The sequence below is a fragment of the Leucopleurus acutus genome, assembly GCF_964270905.1.
Source record: "Leucopleurus acutus genome assembly, chromosome: 8".
Lineage (NCBI taxonomy): Eukaryota > Metazoa > Chordata > Mammalia > Artiodactyla > Delphinidae > Leucopleurus > Leucopleurus acutus.
The window spans coordinates 33774469-33794922 of record NC_139151.1 but is presented as its reverse complement, the minus strand read 5'-3'; positions in this window follow the sequence as shown (position 1 = coordinate 33794922).

Below are 20454 nucleotides of genomic sequence, written 5' to 3'. Positions count from 1 at the left end.
GAGATCCAGTAATCTGGGGAATGCTGAGACATTGCCTCAAGAATAAAGGAAAAATCATTATACCTCAGAACTCCCATCACCAGGCGGGAGACACAACCATCTGGCAGGTCTCTGCATGTTCCAGAAACAACATATTTCACACTTGGGAATACTGTCTGATCTATTTTCCAAGTGACAGCTCTGTGTCAGGTTCAGGATGTGGTGCACAATTCATGGTAGATCCTATGGCACTAAAAGTATCTATAGTGGGAGAAGATGCTTTGTAAAGCTTATGGCAAGCTCCGATAGAAGAATAATAGTATACATCCTCTAGAGATCTGGTGCAAGGCCATACCATTTTCAGCAAGGAACTATACAGCTTTCAAAAACTCTGGCATGTTGCTAAACTTTAGTGGAAATGTAGTATTTGACCTTGAAAGTTCAAGAGAACATGTAGCTAGAGCTACCTACCCATCACTAGTTGTAAATAGTCAGATATACCAAGTCATAGGTGGAAGCAACAGTAATATAAGAGGGAACAATACATTTAGGGACCATACTGATCATAAGTAAGGCCACAGGGAGAAAGTAAATGGCATAGGCAGGTGGTCCAGACTTCCGTGTCATTTACCAGTATTTTATTTGTACCTCTCCATCAGCTCACACCCATGGCTGCAGAGGGAAGGTGGAAGAGGTGCCTTTATGACCAGCTGATGGAGAAGGAAAGGCTGAGTTTGTTTTACAAATGGGTCTGTCAGTATGTGTGTACAAGATGAAGATGGATCCTTCATTACAGCCCCACTCAGGGGTGGTCTGAAAGATAGCAGTAAGGGGAATCCTCTCAATGGGTAGAGCTTTGAGGATCTGAGGATGTACCTAGTCAACCACTTTGTTGGAATAAAAATGACCAAGTTAAGGATATACATGAACTTGCCGTAGAAATGAGTGGCATAGAAATGAGTCACCATATCTGCAGGTATACTTGACCCTGATCCTCAGGAAAACATAGGACTTCTCATACACAGTGCTGGCAGGGAAGAATTATTTGATACCCAGATGATCCATCAGTGCATCTTGTGGCACTTTCCTTCTTAATTTTGATGGTAAATGGACAAGTGCGGCAATCACAGCCTGAGAAGAGCACAGTGATCAGAAGCTCAGACCTCTCTGAGATGAGAGTCTAACTCACTCCACCAAGTTACCCTCCTAGACCAACAGAGATGTTAGTCAAGGTGAGAGGAATCTAGAATGCATGTTGAGAATGGAGGCAATCAGTGCTCATTGCAGTCTCAAGATTAGTTTCAATAGCTGAAGCTATAATTCACCTCACTGACTTTCTTCTTATGTTTCCCCAGAAAACAGACCAACTGGAATCCTGGGGCAAGTTTTACCAGATGGCATGAACTTACTAAATGCTACAAATATACCCAAGTGGTGGAAAGAATGGACGATAGTGGCTTCTGTAGACGGAGGCACTCATTCCTCCAGAAACCCAGAGTGTTGGCTACTGATGTGGATGATTACAGTTGTGCTTAGCTAAGGGAAACTGCCTCACCCAAAGTTACACTCCCTCCATGCCTACAATAAATAATTGTTCAATGCAAAAACACAAAGTCCTGGTCCATTTGCCTCAGTTCATGGGAAATCTGAAGGCCCTAGCTCCAAAATCCCCTGTAGAATTGGCTGAGGTTTCTGTTACAATAGCCAATTATGCTTCCCTCACTGCCTTACAAGTGCTGTACCTGAGAGCAATCTCCCAGTAAATGTTCTAATACAAAACTCTGCTTCAGAGTCTGTTTGCTGAGGAATCTGACCTAAGACACTCCTACAACTGCAAATTTCTGGCCAAACCTCCAAAGGTGAGACCAAGAAATCTATAATTTTAATAAACACCAAAGGAGATTCTGATACAGTAGAGTCAAGGACCATACTTTGAGAAACAGTGCATTCAGTAAGCCCAAGACATGGATGAGCTATAACCTAGTATTGCAAAAGGAAAGTATCTGGAATTCTGTCACCAGAATCCATGGAGCTGCCTCCATACCTTTGCATTCAACCTCCAGGAGAAAAGTGCAGTGAAGTCCTAGCTGTGGTGCTGAGATTCAGCCCATCACTTTCCCAGAAGAATGTGGCCTGCTTAAGCATCAGACTAATCCCATATTTCCTCTGCCTTCTATAACCATGTTTCTTCTGGTCCAATTACGGAGCCACCTTCTCAAATGGAAGAATTCCAGCATCAAAATTTGCACATTATTACTTATTGTTGGTCTCCTCTATATCCATTCATAAGCTAGTGTGTTCAGAGCTTCAGATAAGCCAACTAAACCCAAGGTATAGAAACAAAGTGATGATTATATACTCCTGCATTTCATCTTTCTACTTCCCTTTTACCAAAACACCTCAGTTTTTCCAGTTTCATCCTGAGCAGTTATTATTTCCATTTACCTTTCCCATTATTACAACTAAGGTGCTGAAAAATCAGGGTCTCCTGATCTTAATTTGAGTCTATTAATGTCACTATCTTTTCTTAGGATTCATTATCAGAGTAACTGTTTCTTCCATCTCTCCTCCTTAAGACCCTCATCCTATATCTTTCGTCAAATTGAAATAATCTCCATTCATTCTCAAGAAATCTTAGTAATTCAAGTTACTCATACATTCCTGAGCAAAGAGGTGGAGAAAAATGAGGTTCATCATTAATTTCCAGATCCATGTTTTTTTCAGGGCTGTATCTTCCTAACATTTTATCCAGCATGACAGATTTGGCTATTTAAAAATAGAAAGTAACTATGGGTGCATTATTAGTGATTTCTCAAATACTCTTTCCAATCCAAGATGAGGAGAAAGAAAAAGGTTATTACAAGAGTTCAGACCACAGAACACTTGTCCAGGTCATTTTTCAAAGAGAAGTTCACCCTGGACATCCATTTCTTATAATTTTATTTATTCATTATTCACCATTCCAATCTCTTAATTAGGCAATAACCGGGGTGATACATCTCCAGTTGATCTATTCTGCTTTTCCTTTTCTCTGGCTGTAGTCTTTGTAGGAACAGACTAATGGTTAAAAATGCAGAATTTACAAACAGACAAATCAAATTCAAATCCCAATTGTGCCATCTTGGACAAGTTAATTACCTTCCTTTTCCTACTTAAAATGGAAATACTAATATTAATGCTAATGGTAAAACGGAAATACTAATATCCATTTCATGAGGTCATGATGAGAACTCAATGAAATAATGAATATAATGTATACAGTATTGGTGATTATTATATGGTGTTTTAATATAGCAGCTATTATTATTGATATCCTTACAGCATTGTCATCAAAAGAACTTTTTGTCAAAATTTCAATAAGGAATAAGTGAGAATCACCTGTAAAGAAGTTACAGGGACAGGATCCCTATAATCATTTTTTAAGTTCCATCAAGAAGCACTTGCTGGGCTTCCCTGGTGGCGCAGTGGTTGAGAGTCCGCCTGCCGATGCAGGGGACACGAGTTCGTGCCCCGGTCCGGGAAGATCCCACATGCCGCGGAGCGGCTGCGCCCATGAGCCATGGCCGCTGAGCCTGCGCGTCCGGAGCCTGTGCTACGCAACGGGGGAGGCCACAACAGGGAGAGGCCCGCATACCGCAAAAAAAAAAAAAAAAAAAAAAAAGAAGCACTTGCTATTGTCTGTAGGGAAGTGTCCATCTTGACAAAAAAGGTCCCAGATCCAGTTCCTGTTGATTTTTAACAGGTCTATCCTGGCAGTGCTGCTCTGCCCTTATTTTACTCTCATATAAAAAGTTTTATATGTGCTGTCATCAAAAGTATGCCCTCATCTTTTCATATATTTTAGTTTTTAGTTTCATTGGAAAGTACAAAATATCTTAATTATTCATTTAAGTATGTATTTAAGATAAGATGTATTGCATGAGAAAACATTTGAATTAGTGTTCACACACTAGAACGCTTTTTAGTAAGGTTTTATCAGTTTTGCCAGTTAGTTTTGGAAATTAACACAAATTCAACCACGAAAATCTAAGGAATGATTTATCTATACATGAAGAACACATTTGATTCAGTACCACCCTGAAGAGAATCTGCAAGGCCAGCAACTCTATTTGACCATAAACCACTTCAGTGAATAACACACTCTAATGAAGGATGAAGATGAATCGTCCTGGTTAGTGCTAATGCTTCAGTGCAGCGAGAGAGAATAAGTACCCCTACAAATGACTATTAGGTTTACTTTTTTTCCCACTTTAAGGCACTAGAATAAATAAATATTTAATGAAAGAAAAAATGGGACTCTATAAAACCAAACTGGGAGGCTTAGCAGAGCTTTATTGAGAAAAAGTATAGGGTCCTAAAATCAAATCCAAGCCAAAGCAATTCACACACTGGAGAAGAAGGCCCCTGACTTTTCAACATCTTAGCAGCTTTTATTATCACGAGGACAAAATTTATGTAGTTGTTCATTCATCACATCATGGACACTTGAGGTGGAAGAATCATCTGGTCTGGTATTTCTAAACTTCAGTTATTATACAGCTACTTCTGTCACATCTGTATATAATCTATATTCAGATTTACTTATTATTCTTTAAATTAACTCTAATTTTTGTTTTAAAACATTTATGCTCAAGAGAAAACTTACACTGTTGTTTTGAATATGTTATAGTATATAACAGTATTGGGTTAAAGTACTAGTTATTTTATCCTGATACACATTAAAACAGACACATATTTAAAATTTATTTACTCACAGTCCACCTAAAATCATCTTGTATATCACAAGTGGTACTTGTAATAGACATTGGGAACAGTGGTCTGGTTCAACTTTCTATATATGAATACTATCTTGGAAACAAATTTTATATACTTCCCAGGTTTCCTTAGAGGCAGCTGTTCCCTGGACCCTCAGCTGCTCTGTCCACCTCAGCCAACAACACTTTGCTCACAGTGTTCCTCCCCCTGAGACCAATAAGCTACCTGCCCTAGGTCCAGCTCCTTCTCACCTTTGGCCACCTCAAAGCAATGTGGCTGACAAATCCCACACATGGAGTTTCTGGCTCTTCCCGTCACTTCCAGATTAGACAAAACACTACACATACAAGGCATGGGATGTGACAGAGAGCAGCTTTTGAAGGTGTCAGATGATAAAACTCGGAAGTGCAGAAGAGTTAATCCACAAAGCAAATGTTGAGTATAATTCCCCTATTTTTTGCTTCCATAAATGAATCTAGGCAAAATTTCTCTTTAAAGCCCATCCTGAAAATGTCCTTATACAAAAAAGAGTCACTTACTAAGCGCCCTCCTATGTCTTTCGTAATCTGTTGTGAAATAGTACCTGATTTCTCATTGCTTCACAGCCTGCCTTCCTCACTTGCCTTTTTACTCACTCTCTGCCCTAGGTTTGGCATCTCTCAAATAAATCATTAGCACTTTAAATCTTGCCTCAGGATCTTTTTCTAGAAAATTCAGATTAAAAAAAATGCCCTTTATAACCCTCCCAGACAAGTCTTTCAGCCTCTGCTTGATTACCTCAAATGACATACAACTTATTGACACAAAAATAATCCTTTCCAGTTTCACATAGCTCTCATTAGTAGAATATTCTTACAGTGAGCTAATCTATTACAATCTCACTGAGACTTTATTCTGTGTCCAGTGCAGGTGGGTGCTCTCAGGGAGAATGAGAAGGGTTTGCTCTAGTATTGGCCCTCATGAAGCATACTAGGAAGACACAACAGGTTCATAAAAAATCACTAAAAAATAATAGTTGAATAGTATCAGTCTGTGACAGCTTGTCCTACTGTGCTTTAGAAAACGAGAAAATTAAAGACAGTGTATAGATTTTTTTATTAAATTAATTTTATTCATTTGTAGAACTATTCTTTATTCTGAGATTATGCCCTTTTTACCTTTTTGGTATTTAAAATACCTTTTCTTTTATTAAGTGATAATAGATAAAAGTATTTTAAAATGTTCCTTCTTGACTATATAAAAAATAGCAAACTTACAATGATCACCACACTTGTTTTTATTTTTTTTATTTTTTCCCATTCTTCACATTTTATTTTATTTTATTTTATTTACATCTTTATTGGAGTATAATTGCTTTACAATGTTGTGTTAGTTTCTGCTGTACAACAAAGTGAATCAGTTATACATATACATATATCCCCATATCCCCTCCCTCTGGAACCTCTCTCCCACCCTCCCTATCCCACCCCTCTAGGTCATCATAAAGCATGGAGATGATCTCCCTGTGCTATGCAACAGGTTCTCACTAGCCATCTATTTTACATTTGGTAGTGTATATATGTCATTGCTACTCTTTCATTTCATCCCAGTTTCCCCTACCCCTTCTCCATGTCCTCAAGTCTGTTCTGTACGTCTGTGTCTTTATTCCTGCCCTACCACTAGGTTCAACAGTACCATTTTTTTAGATGCCATATATATGCGTTAGCATACGGTATTTGTTTTTCTCTTTCTGACTTACTTCAATCTCTGTGACAGACTCTAGGTCCATCCACCTCACTACAAATAACTCAATTTCATTTCTTTTTATGGCTGAGTAATATTCCATTGTATATATGTGCCACATCTTCTTTATCCATTCATCTGTTGATGGACATTTAGGTTGCTTCCTTGTCCAGGCTATTGTAAATAGTGCTTCAATGAACATTGTGGTACATATCTCTTTTTGAATTATGGTTTTCTCAGGGTATATGCCCAGTAGTGGGATTGCTGGGTCATATGGTAGTTCTATTTGTAGTTTTTTAAGGAATCTCCATACTGTTCTCCATAGTGGCTGTATCAATTTACATTCCCACCAACAGTGCAGGAGGGTTCCCTTTTCTCCACACCCTCTCCAGCATCTATTGTTTCTAGATTTTTTGGTGATGGCCATTCTGACTGGTGTAAGGTGATACCTCATTGCGGTTTTGATGTGCATTTCTCTAATGATTAGTGATGTTGAGCATCTTTTCATGTGTTTGTTGGCAATTTGTATGTCTTCTTTGGAGAAATGTCTATTTAGGTCTTCCACTCATTTTTGTATTGGGTTTTTTATTTTTTTGATATTGAGCTGCATGAGCTTCTTGTATATTTTGGACATTAATCCTTTGTCAGTTGCTTCATTTGCAAGTATTTTCTCCCATTCTGAGGGTTGTCTTTTCATCTTATTTATGGTTTCCTTTGCTGTGCAAAAGCTTTTAAGTTTCATTAGGTCCCATTTGTTTATTTATGTTTTTATTTCCATTACTCTAGGAGGTGGGTCAAAAAGGATCTTGCTGTGATTTATGTCATAGAGTATTCTGCCTATGTTTTCCTCTAAGAGTTTCATAGTATCTGGCCTTACATTTAGGTTTTTAATCCATTTTGAGTTTATTTTTGTATATGGTGTTAGGAAGTCCACATTTGTTTTTAAATTTAAAGATCTTATTCATTGAACAAACAATTAAATCAAATTAAATACAAAATAGAGATGAAAGTTGAGATATCAGATAAAGTCTACAAGTTATCTTACCTTAATGTGAATATCCATGACTAGAGATTAGGCTATGGGTTCTAGTCTGTGTTCTAGAAATTCTTAGTCGATAATTTCCCATCTAGATCCTTAACCATGGTGAGAAATGTTTAATCATAAGTTATAGTTTTCCGAGTAAACTCTATCCCGTCTTTGTTACTTCTACTGGTATCTCGGTTTTCTTTTCCGGTTTGTTTGACACTTTCTACCATGTGAGACAACTGTTATAACAGATTGTCAATAGTAAATCCCCTATCAACCTGGTAATTATTTTCATTACTCACAAAAACTGCTATTGAATTCCTCCAAGAAATGATTGATATGCTGCATCTTGTTTTGACATATCACACTAATGATGGAGGGAAAGAGTGAAGGAAAAGGTTTTAATCATGCATTCTAGAAGTTGGAAATGTGGCTTCAGGGTAATGGGAAGCGGTTACTGGCTATATCTCCTTCAATTTAGACTCAAGGCACACAAGCAGGCCAGCACTTCCTTCAAAACAGATTCTCTCCTAATGCCAGACACCAAGATAGTTTCTGAGGTTGATTAACTTCGTGACCTTAGTGCAACAACTATCGGAAGCCCAACCCCAGACAGTGAAGCTTAAAGAGTTAGTCCAACAGCACCCATCAGATGATAACAGAAGTAATAATAAATAGTAATAATGTTTATTGAGTAGTACTTAACTACACACTAGGCCCTGTGGTAAGTGCTTTATGTGTATTATATCACTTAATCCCACTGCACATTATCTAAGTCCTTCACAAGTTCCAAGTGAGGAGTTCTCAGGGGGAGGGTCTGTTCAGCACCAGCACGTGTCCTAGGTTCCTACCACAGCACCTGGCCCACGGAAGGTGCTCAACAAATATTCATTCTCAGAATGAATGAATGAATGACCATCTCCTTCTTCTTTGAACTTGGTACTTGGGGTCTCCAGAAGGAACTCCAGGATTCTGGAGAGAAATCTGTATAACCATTGAAGATGCTGAAAACACAAATAGGTTTTAAACTATATATTTTTTTGAAGTCTGTAAAGCTGTAAGAGTTTTTCGTCAACTGTAAGATCTGAATCAATAGTGAATTTACACTTCAAACTAACGGAAAAATGTTTTAGTGTTGTTTATCATATGCTCCTATGTGGGTAAAAGGAGAGTTCTTAAACAAAGATAATCAAGTATGTAATGAGAAACCAGGGTCATGTAACAACAGTGTACAGAAGAACTGCATTTCAGTATGAAAAGCTTTCCGGAAGTTGATTGAAGAAGCACCCCCTATGCCCCCACTTCTTGCAAATAAGATGCTCAGTATATATGGATGTCAACCAACCTGGCTGTCTCCCAGACCTTCTCTATAAAGAATACAACCAAAGCCACAAGTTTATAGGCATTCCAGAACTGTGATAGTGCCTTCCACAGTGCCTTTGGGAGTATCACAGACAAAATGAAATCCTCATGAGTGATTTTGATGGTAAAGAACTTACCTTTAAAGAAAAACTGGGGAGAAAGAGATGACAGAAGCAGACAAGATTTCTGTTTTAAAGGGTTTGTGCCAAACTGGGGTTATCATTTGCAGCAAAGTCAGACTGTGAGAACGCAATGATAACACCAAAAAACATGTAATAGGATCCCCCAAAGCACTGCTTGTGACCCCACAGTTTCAGCAATCCCAGGAAGCTCTAGTCACTGCTAGGTAATGGAAGTGCTACCTCCTTCCCTGTGCCCACTTAGTGACAGATGGCCCCACCCAGAGCAGAGAGCATCTTTAAGAAAGAAGACAGATAGACAATAAGCTTTTCATTTTATCATAAAGTGCTCACTTACAAAGAAAAAGTTTCAGACAGAGACTGATACACACACAAAAAGTGCTATTATTTCAAAAACCTCTGGAGCACATAAAACACAAAGCATTTTACAGATCTGGTGGATTCTTTAGAGAAAGACCAAAAGAATTGCCAGATGAGAAAAACTTTCTTATAATAACCTTGGTCCTTGCTAAAGAATCTTTTTAATACTCTTATTTCCTTCTCATTCTTCTTATATTTTACTAATATTGTCTACTCTTTTCTCCATTTGCTCAAGTTTCTTGATACATTCTTTTCCAGAGAAATTCAGAAAAGAACATGAGGAGTATAATTTTTCAAAGCCCCAAAATATGTGTAGTAAATATAAAGCCCAGTTTACAAACTCAGATGTGGAAGAAACAAAACTTGCCTTTATTTTCTAGAAAGCAATCCAGTCTGTAATTGGAGCTTCCATTCCTGTTTCTCAGAGCAAGTGTTAAACTTAACCTTATTCGTTTTGGAGGTTTCCCTCAAGATCCTCTCAAGGTTCCTAAGGGCTTAAGCATTGTCAAACAACATGGTGGTGGATACTCTCTAATTATTGGGGCACTTGTTTAACTGTTTCTGCCAGAGCATTTGCTGTTCCTGTCACGTGATCCCCTCAGAGCCTATGGATCTCTGCTGCTTCTGGGCCACGCTTGAGGCACAAACATCTTGCCCCCAAACTGTTCTCAGTTCCACATGCCAGAATGCGTCCTGTAACAACTTCTGTCTCTGGTCTCGCCATTGCCATGAGAAGCCGATCCGCCACTTCAGTCAAGCCATCATATGACTGATGCCACATCACAAAGGATCCAGAGCCAGAGCCACTCAGCTAAATTCTTCTGATCTCTTCCTTCTGGTGACAAGGGAATCTCTTTTTAATCCAGAGAATTTCTTTATATTTTTTAAATAACAAATCATTGCTCCCATGCATTCTACTTCTTTCTATAGACTCTGCAAACGCCCCTTCACTCTCCTAAACCTTAGGCTTTTGAAAAACAATAACCAAAAATATGTTGGCTACTTCTACTCTCTTTGCCCCATACCTTCCTGAGGCAACTAGGACATAACAAAATCTGATTGGTAAGAAACAAGGGAAAAGGAGAAAGAGAAACAGGGAGAAAACATCTCACATATTGACCCAAACTGACTTTGGTCAAATTTCCTATTAATATGTGTACATATAACCAAGTTCTGTTGAGTCTTCCTGTCTCTCATCTCCTCCCTCCTTTTCATTCCCTTGTCACTATTTTGGCCCAGGACATTATCATTTCTCATTTGAAATACTGTAAAAACCACCTAGCCCAGCCTCCCTGGTCTAACTTCTTCACTGTTATCAGCGTGGGTTTGGTAATAAAAAAATCAAATCTTACCATGTCATTAAGTTTTTTGGAAATGGTTCAGAGTCTCTGGGTTGCTTTCAAGAATTAATCCAAACTCCTGAGCATGTCATGGGAGACTTCATGATGTGGTCCTTGCTTCTCCAGCCTCATCTCTTGCTGTTCCTCAGCACATACTGAACCCTAGAGCCATAACCAGGCTAGAATATTACTGTTCTATTCCAAGTCTTCCTGCTGTTGTCCATGCTGTTCTCTTTTTCTGGACTCCATTCCCTCCAGTCTTCTCATGTGGAACTAACTTTCCTTTCAGACTGTCCTCTGGGATCACTCTCCCAGGGAGTTTCTTGGCCTCCCTCTCTGTGATTAGGAGCCTCTTCCCTGAGTACCTATAACACTCCATACAAACCACATTATTATAAACGTTGGTTTGTTAATCTCTCTTTCCCAATAGTGTGTGAGCTCCATGAAATCAGGAATTCTTTCACCTCTGTATCCCCAGGACCTAGCACAGTGATGCACAGATAGTTAACGTTCACAAAACAATTCTTGAACTACTGTGTAATCATACAATTTATGCTAATAAGATAAGGCTAATTTCAACATTAAATATCTAGCACACTGGATATCTGTGTCAAGTAAATTAAAATAATAATAATAAGCTTTGCTGACCAATTCTAAACTCACTGACTAGATTAACATTTAATTTTTTTTTTTCCCTAAGAAAAACTCTCTCATATCAGCCTAAATACCTGGAGTTCTTGATTCATCTCTGATATAAGTAACAAGGTTCTATTTGTTGGTGTTCCTAGAAAAACAAAACAGAGTAAGAAATGCATATAGATATAACTTATATGTTACTCTGTACCTTAATATAATCTTACCCTTTGGGGAGCAACTGATTGAAAGTTAAATGAGAATAGACTTTTAAAGTTATAACAAAAGGAAATCAATAGATTGAACTTATTCTATCAGACTATCCTCAATTGCACAAGACTTTGTTAATGGTCACTGTATAACACTTTTCAAAGGGCATTGCATGCTGCATGTTTTTCTAGATGCAGTACCATGTGATTATAGAATTATGGAGTGATTATTTGGTTACTTATTTCAGGTAACATATTAAGTAAGCTAAACAAAGGAATTCAAAAAATGTTCTCGAAATGCTATCGAAATGAATATTTAATTTTGTAAAAATTAATTTGACCTACTTTTACACTATTTTATCCTTTTGTTCATTTAAGCCCTCAAATTCATTATCCTTGGATTAGCTGTCAGATATTCCTAATTAAAGTTATCCCTAAGTATAATGTGGGTAAAATTCTCAACTCATGGTATAATGAAAGGAGAATGGTTTGTATTATACACATCTCAGTTCCCTTTAAAGTGTACACAGCAAATATTCAGCATTATATTGGTGGTCAGAAAGCATCTGCCGTTAGATAGAGGCTGACACCTCTATCACACAATTAACTAGTGTGATTAATGAAGAAGGAGATCAATGTTTCATACAATTTTAATTTTATGTTCTGGGTTTGATATGGAAAGAATTTGTACTGGGTAATAAAGGAATATAGGTTCATTCTAATAAGCATGACAAATGATTTTTTAAAAATGGGTCCAACTCATTAGCTAGACATCTACAAGCCTATATGACCCTCAGTGCCCTGGCAGAATTTGGGGATAATCTTAATGCCTAATTACCAGTTATGTGACTATACTTCAACAAATTGGTTCCTTTATGAAAGTCAAACAAACATAGAAGTATTCATGCTGAGGTATGACAAAAACCAAAATGCTTATATAGAAAAACATCTTGACTTCAAAAGCTAAATCATATTAACAGCAATTTTCCACAAGGCTACATTTTTAAGATCTATTGTGGGCCTCTGTAGGCACTTTGACAAGAATGACATTTTGTCAGAATTAACAAACCAGGGAAAGAATGTATGCTCTAACCCTGACGTGAGTGCTATTGAAATAAAAACACAGACAACACCGGATGCTGTGTTCAGCTACAACATGCATTTCTGAGATGTTGCTGATTCAACTTGATCTCAGTGTCCATATTGTAACGAGCTGGCCTCTTGCCTCCAGAGAATACTATGAGATTTCAGTAGCTTAAATTAAGATGAAGTACATGTTGTCTTTTAAATAAAATCCAAAGCATAACACAGTGTAAAGAAGACAATTTTTGAAAAAACAAATACAATATGTAGTTCTGAATAATTGAATTCAGAGTTAGGAGTTAATAAAAAACAACTTCTCCCGGAATTTTTTCTGAGAATGACTACTTGTCACTTTTTAAAAATAAGTTCCTATTTTTTTTTTTTTAGGAAATTCATCTTAAAAAATTTTTGGAGGGAAATCATGATGGAACCAGGGACTCAGCAATCAATAAGATTCTCAACATGTTTCAAATCACCTTTGACCAAAGTCATTGTTGTTTAGTTTCGTTTTGAAGCAAGCATGCCTTGGGCATTTACACTATGATAAGTGCTGAAGGAATTCACATGAACACAGGGCCTCATCTTGAAAAAGTTCAAAACTTAGTCAGGGAAACGGAAGTACAAACTGTATAATGCAGGGAGGTCATGCACAAGTGGTATAGGAAAGGAACCAGCTAAGTGCTGTGAGAATCCAGGGGCACAAAGGAATTAGCAATTAATTCCAAGCTTGGCAGAGAGATGTTGGAGAGGCTAATATGCACTCATTCATTTATTCATTCGTTCATCAAACATTTATTGACTATCAATGTATTAGGCCAGTATTAGACACTGACTATATACAGGTGAATAAAATATAATCCCTGCGCTTCAAGATCACACAGCTTCACTTCCATCATCAATGAATATTTTTGCTTGGCCTTAGAGAATATAATGATGAGACCAACAGTAGTACAGATTTCATGGAGTTTATAATCTGGAAGGATATATTGACAAGTAAGTGGACGATCGTGATAATGTGAGTTAATAATAATGGCTAACTAACTTTTACTATGTGCTTAAATGAATTAGCCCATTTAATCCTCATTCTGAACTCCTGAGATAGGCACTGTTTAAACCTCATCTTAGAAAGGGGAAAACAAGTACAGAGAAGGTGTGTAGCCTATTCAAAATCAAATTTAAGGAAAAGGCAGAGCCAGAATTTGAACCCAGGTGATCTGGCAGCAGAACTAGTGCTCTAAGGTGTCACGTCACCTCTTCAAGTTCTGGGATGGGAAAATGCAGGGTGCTGTGGTGCAAAGGTGAGATTTAACCTAGAGGTGGAAGGCGTGCCAAAAGCTACCTGGAAAAAGCAACATCTATCTATTTTGAAACTTGTAAATAACAGTGATAAATGCTTTTCAAGAAGAAAGCACAGGAAGCTAGTGCACGGTTCCTGCTACATTTGAGGCAAGACTATGAAGGATTAGTAGAATTTGGACAGGCAGAAAAGAGAACAGCATTCCAAGCTGAGGGAACACCACAGACAAAGGCAGGGAAGCTGACTTAACTATTTTCTCCGTTTTGGTAAAGCTCTTACACTTGCTATTCATTTGGAAAATAACTGAAATTGATTGTCTGATGTCAAAAATCCTGGGAGGGCAGGTCTTTCTGAAGGATACTGAATATACAAATGGAGTGTTGGACTTTTAAATACTTCAATTTGCTCATCAGGATTCCAATATTACTTAGAGTCCAAGGAACATTGACTGTAACATTTTTCCACTGCAGAAGGATCTAACCACGAAAAGCATCCTCAAAAAATTTTGTCAGATGTAACCAAAAAAATAATAGCTAATATTTATTAAGCATTCACTCTGTGTCTGGCTCGATGCGTACACTTTACATGAATTACTTCATCATATAATTGTGTGGATTAAGTGATTATGTACTGTCATTTTCCACTTTTTAGGAAGGAGGAAACTAAAACTTAGAAAGATTAACTAATTTCCCCAAAGTCCCAGAGATGAAAGAGCCACAATGGAGATAAGTCAGATATCAACCCACCTTCTTAAATATTGTTATATGTAGCTGAGTTCCAACCAAAAGGTTTTTAACCCAACCTTTATGTTGTCATTAATGAGAAGAAACTGTCCTATTTTTTCTTTTTCTTTTAACAGTGTAGAGGAAAGAGAAGGAGTAAAGCTTGAGTTGAGTCCCAGCTCTACAACTTTCTGCTCTGTGACCTTGGGCAATCGTTTCACCACTCTGAGCCTCAGTATCTCATCTTTAAGTTGAAAGGATTTAACTACAGGGTGTCTTAATGATTCTTCTGGCTATAAAGATCTATGATTTTGTTTTTATTTTAAAAAGAAAAAGCATAGTAATCACTAACTATTCCCACATTTTTAAAAAGAAAAAACAGGCAGGATAATCTAAAAACTTTTAAAGAGTTCAAATTTACTAGATTTTTGGTAAATGTTGGCTAAAATCATCTGAGGAATAGACATGACATCTTCAGTGTGCTGAATTATTCTCTGCCCCTGTGAAAGGCTGAACATCTACCATATTTTTCACTCATAACTCTGAGGGCTAGTGACACAGTTCATTTCCTTATTTCAAAAAGATTGATTTCATCCCCGAGAAAAGGTGCACATGAGCTGGAAAAAAATGAATGTTTATGGGAACTGGGAGCATCCATTCTCATTCTATTAAAGCATCAGCTTATGTTCCGCTTCGGCCTTGCCTACCAAATTCAGAGCTGCTCAGTCTTCAGTCTAGGAAACCATGTGTTTGTGAAAAGGAACAAGCTGTCTCTTTTAATCCAAGAGCCAAATGTTAAGATTCCTCAAGTGTCAGTTTGAATTGTAGTGTTCATAACTTTAAATTGCATGGATTGTGTCTGCTCAGGGCTAGGCCTCCAGGAACTCCCAGTACAAGTCTATGGTCATGAGAAAGGCCAGATAACCAGAAAAATGGCCCCAACAAGGGTGGCTTCTTCTGATAACTCCAGGGCCCACTTCCCACTGACCTCCTCAAACCTGCTTTACTTTTTTTTAATTGAAGTATAGCTGATTTACAATGTTGTATTAATTTCTGCTGTACAGCAAAGTGATTCAGTTATACATATATATACATTCTTTTTATATTCTTTCCCATTATGATTCATCATAGGATATTGAATATTGTTCCCTGTGCTATGCAGTAGGACCTTGTTGTTTACCCTTTCTATATACAATAGTTTGCATCTGCTAACCCCAAACTCCCAATCCATCCCTCCTCCATGCCCCTTCCCCCTTGGCAACCACAAGTCTGTTCTCTTTGTCTGTGAGTCTGTTTCTGTTTCGTAGATAAAACCTGCTTTCACATTGGGCTTCTCTGTTCTATTTGTTTGGAGGCCTCACCTACCCCAAACGCCCTCTCAGCGGGGGTTTCCAATAGACTGAAAATCTGATCAAGCCCTTCCCAAGATGCAGCTTTTTATTAACAGCCTCTTTAACACCGTGAACAGCAAGCAAGAGCTGTTACCTGCCCAACTTGTGCTCCATGTAGGAGTTCAAGAAAGAAGTGGAAGGAGGGCAGAGGCAAAGCTGGTCATGATAAGAAAAAGAAATTGGAAAAATTTCTGCCAAGACATGTGGAACAAAATATAATACTTTTACGTTTATGCATCACTTTCCCAAACAAGATCTTTTTTATTTTCAGAATTAGGCAGGCGGGACAAGTGCTCTTAGCCCAATTTTAAAATAAGAAAGCTGACACTCAGAAGTGGCATAGGTTTCAATGTTTTGTGGGAGCCATTTAATTCCTGTGACTGCAGACCAAGTGCTCAGGCATAGTTTTGAGCAAGACAACCAATAAGATTTAAGGTCTTCTATCCTAAAATTCATACTAAAATTGATGCAACTTGGATCTTACTTTAAGGCTCAGTTAATCTTAACCACTCAACAAACATTTCTTGGCCACCTACGTTCCCCGTTCTCAAGGAGCATACATGCCAAGTCTAACTTTCCAGCTGCTGCACTATATTTGGAAACTAATAAAACTCAATGATGAATAATAAATTGTAACTCCATTAGCCCAAATGTTGACTTTGTACAAATTGGCATAAACAGCTTTCCTCAAGACACTTTGTGATATTTGCTAGAATACTGTCATCATAATTCTCCAAACATGTTGAACACAATGTAAAGGGAGCCACCTAGAATTGTGCAAAGTGCAACCTACAGAACCATAAGAGGGGAGCTTTGGCTCAGGGAATGTTTCAGGACTCAGGAAAGAACCTTGAAACGAAGACACTATTTCAAAGACAAGAGAGGAAGATGGAAGGTGTGGAGGCATAAGCACAATCTACATGAGGTCAGTGCAGAGATGAACTTGAACGGATCAAGCAATAGTACAAATAATGAAGATAATAATGAACATTATTTATTATTTAGTGTGTGCCAGAGCCTAAACTTTCCATGTACTGATTTATTTAACCCTTAAAGCAGCTCAGTGAGAAAAACATCAGTTATTATGAAAGAGAAAACCAAGGCCCACAGAGAGCTTAAGTACCTGGGACCCTATGGAAAGTATCACTGACTTCAACTGCTGTGTAACCTGTATATGCAATTACTAATAAAAAAGACTACTTATCAAGGTCTGCTCAGTCAATCTGTTTGTAAGAAATGAGTAATGGAGACAGCATAAATTATTTGTAATTTTTATATATTATGTTTTTAATCAGTATTCATCATATTGGGAAAGTAAGATAAAAATATCTATTTCAACAAGCTTATATAAGCAGACTATAAATTAATTTCCATTAATGACAATTTTAGGAGGCACATTTCAAATTAATCCATTTTCACCAAAAATAATTTCCTTGATATATTATATGAATTCATTTGAACATTGTGAAACAGGTGATTTTTTTTTAAATCTCAATATTGAATAAGTTGCAGACTACCCCAATTATAAACTTTTTGTAATAGTCCTACACCAAAAACTGGATGATTCCATTAATGTAGATGACTCAGTACAAAGTTAAGTCTTATTTTGTTTAGTGGACTAAGAAAGATTTCGATAAATTTTAAGCCCTTCTTAATATATTTTTAAATTTAGAAGGCAAAGCAAGGCAATGCAATCTTTGAAGTATTTCTGCACTGAACAGGGCAGTGCTCTCTTAAAGCCACTGTAGTGGTACTAGTTATTTTATAAGATTACAATGCTGATTCCTACAGACACTCCTCAAATTCAAGCCCTCCTCTTCCCTATACCTCTGTTTACTTAGAAAACTTCTCACTTTGGAAGTCTTTCTCCCACAAAATCCAGCTTTAGAGACAGCACACATATACCTAAGAATGGAGCTTAAGTTAAGGTGCTCGTACTATATTACTGCTTCTAGAAAATTATAATAAGTTAGACAAACTTGCTGTATGTATCTACTTAAAAGTATACAGAAATATGTTGCAATGCTAATTCAAGGATCAAATGATCATAAATAGTAGGGTAGACTTGGTCTGCAATATCTGGCCCAGAATTTTTGCCTCCAAGTGGCTAAAACACCCTTCAATTTCATGAAAATAGAGGTTTCAATGCACTTTAAAAATGGATTCAATTGACTACCTGGACATCTAATAGATATTGAAAATCAAGATTTTAATTATTTAGGGCTTCCCTGGTGGCGCAGTGGTTGAGAGTCCGCCTGCTGATGCAGGGGACACGGGTTCGTGCCCCGGTCTGGGAAGATCCCACATGCGGCAGAGCGGCTGGGCCCGTGAGCCGTGGATGCTGAGCCTGCGCGTCCGGAGTCTGTGCTCCACAACGGGAGAGGCCACAACAGTAAGAGGCCCGCGTACCGAAAAAAAAAAAAAAAAAAAGATTTTAATTATTTAAAGATAAATGAACCTCACTTTTATTGACTTTATTGCTCTAAGAGGGCTATAAAATTTAAGATAAAATGTTTTCTGTGATTTATGAATCTATAAGAGCTTCTGGATAGGCACAGATATTTGGCAGTGGGTTCACTAATCACCTGGAATCATAAGTTCCCTACCTGAGGAAAGAACTTCACAGTAGGCTCCGAGCTGTATTGAAGCCTCAGTGGCAAATATTCATACTTCCAAATGTCATATGTCTCCTTGGGAGTTTTCAAGTTACAGAAATTATAGTTTACCTCAGAGACAATATCCCTTATAAGCTGTTGACCCCTCCTTACTGTCTACCACCCCATGGGCTTCTAGCTCAAAAAAGGGTTACATTTATTTCATCATTCCTGATTGCATAGTCTGTTCTTCAAATTCTGCTTTAAATGAGTTATAGCATTTTAATGGTTTGCTTATTAATTAATAAGTTAAATAAAACCTTGGAATGTTTATTTTATATTTGTATAAGAGGCATGATTTTATATATTTTGAAGCTATAGTTTAACAAAAATATGACTACAAAGTCACAATACTGTATGGAGAAGGGGAGGAGTTGAGTTAAAGAAGAGAATTGTGAGGTGGGGAAAAGGGACCCCTCAAGCTCTGTTTTTGGGAATGTAAATTGGTGCAGCCATTATGGAAAACAGTATGGAGATTCCTCAAAAAATTAAATATAGAACTACCATATGAACCAGCAATTTCACTCCTGGGTATTTATCTAAGAAACCAAAAATGCTCATCAGAAAAGATATATGCACCCCTATGTTCATTGCAGCATTATTTACAATAGCCAGGGTATGGAAGCAACCTAAGTGACTATCAACAGATAAATGGATAAAGAAGATGTGCCATATATATATATATATATGCACACACACACATATATATGGACTACTACTCAGCCAAAGAAAGAATGAAATTTTGCCATTTGTGACATATCATAACTAGACTTATCATGGTGATCACTTTGAAATGCACAGAAATATCGAATCACTATGTCGTATACCAGGAACCAACACAGTGTTGTAGGTCAACTATACTTCAAAAACAAACAAACAAACAAACTCGTAGGAAAAGAGATCAAATTTGTGGTTACTAGAAATAGGATGTAGGGGAAGAGGGGGAAGGGGGAATTGGATGAAGGCAATCAAAAAGTACACACTTCCAGTTTAATTTTGTATCTGTATGAGATGATGGATGTTCACTAAACTTATTGTGCTGATCACTTCATGATGTGTGTGAATCAAATCATTTTGCTGTACACCCTAAACTTATACAGTGCTGTATGTCAATTATATATCAATAAAACTGGAAGGAAAAGAAGAGAATTGTGAGTTCTCTTGGACTTTTATTACATAAAACATCAGAGAATTGAGCATCTATTCAGATCAAAAATCCAATAGGCAGCAGTCTATTTTAGCAGTGTCCCACTATCTCCCTAATCAACTACTAACACTATTTCTTTCTTAATATCTTGTGAAGAATGTTCATCTGAAAAATACTAGACATTCTCTTCCAGGTTAATCTGGGAAGAGAGTGGCCAGCTGTTTTTCAACTAAATTTTATCAATATAACTAATGCTTCTTTGCACATGCTGGTTCCTAAGCAAAAAGAAGCTAATACCAACTAAATTCTTGTTGAAACGATTATTCTGGTGACAGGTAACCAGGAAAGATAAAAATCAATAAAGGAAAACTGAATAAGACAGAGGAGTTATAGCTCATATAATGGCAATTGCCAGAGCATAGTGAGAAGGGTTGGAAAATATCACCTTGCCACATAAAAGGAGACACTGAATAGGATCACACTGGGTATAGTTGAATTATCGTTGCACTGCTTGCCCTTAATGGAAATATCTTCATTTGACTAAGTAAGCTATCAAGTTCAATCATGGAGGATATTGAAGTATATTAGATGTTAATGATTAAATAATATTCAGCAAACTATAGTCAATCATTT